This window comes from Anopheles coluzzii, assembly GCF_943734685.1.
Source record: "Anopheles coluzzii chromosome X unlocalized genomic scaffold, AcolN3 X_unloc_99, whole genome shotgun sequence".
NCBI classification, from domain to species: domain Eukaryota; kingdom Metazoa; phylum Arthropoda; class Insecta; order Diptera; family Culicidae; genus Anopheles; species Anopheles coluzzii.
Genome location: NW_026054534.1, coordinates 20,001 through 22,601, shown reverse-complemented (window position 1 = coordinate 22,601; position 2,601 = coordinate 20,001).

The following is a 2,601-nucleotide window of genomic DNA, read 5'->3' as shown; positions in this document are numbered from 1 at the left end:
TGACCGAGCAATTTTTGTTCCGCGCACTGTGTGCACCGTACACTTTGATGTTTGTATGAAAAAGTACCCTACCTAGGGACGCGTAGAGCAAATTTGTACCCCCGGGCATGTTGTCGATTGACATTCTGGTTGCACTTTTCATCATCTAGGGTGCGTTCCTGACACGTTTTGAGGGGTTTTAGCAAAAAAAAAAATTTTCGACTACTCGAGCTCTCTGGCCCGTTCGGTGCACATTTTTGAAAAAAGCTAGGGAGCTGCCCCTAGGTTCGGGGTGTCACAAAATGTTGAAAAGTGGTCGAAAAACCACTATCCAGAATCGGATGTAGAATCGTTAGACGAACTTAAAATTGTTCTACGACACCCATCTGCGACGTTTAGTATTCGAGATATAGCACTTTGTAGGTCTGACCGAGCAATTTTGTACTGAAATGTATGGTGAACATGTAATTCATTAAATAACATTGACTTGCATCGTGCCCTACTTCATCGGCACAGCTGTTATTGACTATCTTTAGTGGAAATGGATTGAGTTTGACCATTTTAAGCCCATTTCCTATGCCGTGCACCAACATTGTGTACCGATCAGGGAAAGTACGCTACGTACGCGTTCATGGATGTCGATGTTGGTACAAGTTGCCTTTCGGGATAGCCGTGCACCAAAACTGTGTACCGATCAGGGAAAGTACAAGACGGAGGGTGCAGCTCGAGCGTACGCGTTCATAGATGTCGATGTTGGTACACTTGCACCAAAATTGTGTACCAATCAGGGAAAGTACAACACGGAGGGCGCAGCCCGGGCGTACGCAATCATGGATGTCCATGTTGATACAATCTACGTGTACGTACCTAGTTTTTGTAGGAAAAGTTGCAATTAAGTGCTTGCATGCTTAAAATGCTCATCTCAACCGGTCACCTTTTGGCCTGCCCTTTTATAACAGAAACCTAGAAAGATACTCGAGATTTTTGTGTTTTTCCATTCGCCCGGGACGACGAAATGAGCTATGTGCACATCGTGCAGAAAATTGTCTTCGCCACGCATGTTTTTGTCCATCCACTCATATAATCACCCGCATTTGTGTTCAACACGGACGGCGCAGCCCGAGCGAACGCGTTAATGTTTATGTTTGTACACACTGCTTGTACGATTCTAGGATTTGGTAATTGCGTCACAGTGCCCGACCGTCGCGGACACCATTCTTGGACAGAAGTCCTAGTACGTAGAGTACTTTCCCTAGGTATGTGCTCGTTCGTGACTATCGTTGCGTGCTTACGGACACGCTTGGGTATGTTTACCATACAAGGTTTACTAGGGAAACCTGGGAAGGACGCTTGCCCTCCCGTCGCGGACACCATTCTTGGAAAGAAGTCCTAGTACGTAGCGTTCCTTATTTTACTTGATCAGTTTGTAATGCATTCGCTTTGTTCCATCGACTTCTGCTACTGCTCACTAAGGGGTGTTCGTTTGCGATGTGTACGATAAGCAACTGTCTATCGTAACCAGCAGTTAATCAACACTTTTTACCCAAGTCATAGCAACATAGAGTACTTTTCCTAATCGGTACACAATTTTGGTGCACCTCTAACCTCGCCGGCACTTTATCGTTACGTTTTGTGCACAACCTAGGGACGTGGTGTAAGTTTCATGATTTTTATGTTTGATTTGGTTTATTATGATTGAAAAATACGCTACGTCCCAGAAATTGGAGCTCGACTACTTCCTCCATGTGGCGAAAAAAGTTACTGGGCAACGCCTAGCTTATGCCCCATTTGTACTTCAATTTTCATTATCAGGTTTGAAAAATACGCTAAGTCCCAGAAATCTGAACTCGAATACTTTTGCCACGTGGCGCCAAAAGCTACTGAGAAACGCCTAGCCTTTTACCCATTTATAATTTAGTTTTCGTTATAAGTTTTGAACAATACGCAAAGTTCCAAGAATCTGAACTCGAGTACTTTTTACATGTGCCGCCAAAAGCTACTGAGCAACGCCTAGGTTGATACATTTTTGGTACATGGAGTGTATGCATGCAGGCGTACTGCCGTGCTAGACCGGAAAATCGATCTTGCTACTAGAACGTAAAGTAATTCCCCTAGATAGGTGCTTTTGCATGCCTCTGATCGACGACCATGCAACGTGCGACACGCGTAGCTAGGCTTCCCCAAACAAATTTCCTAGAATAGCACCAAATTGCACACTTTCAGGGGTATATTTTGGTACCGTGTACCGTGCATGGTACAAGTATCAGTAGCTCGTGCAATTTATTTTGCATCGTGTTGCGGTTGCTGGTGCGTCGGGATAGGAGTGTTTCGAGACTTTCGCCAAGCGTTGGTGCCATTTGGTGGATAATTAATGTTCTAGCCACAATAAACGTGCCACATAATGCCAATAAGGAAAAAGCCGATTTCTAGGAACTTCCAGTCAGAATGTTTGCCATCAGCGCTTTCCTGTCGAGTTCAGGATCTGGGACTTAGCGTTTTTTTTCCACGATCCAATCCAACGACCAGATCGTGAATAAACAATACATACAACAGTGCATCCCTTTAAAGTAGGAAAAAGCCGAATTCTAGGGAGCTCCAGTCCAAAAGGTTGTCATCAGCGCT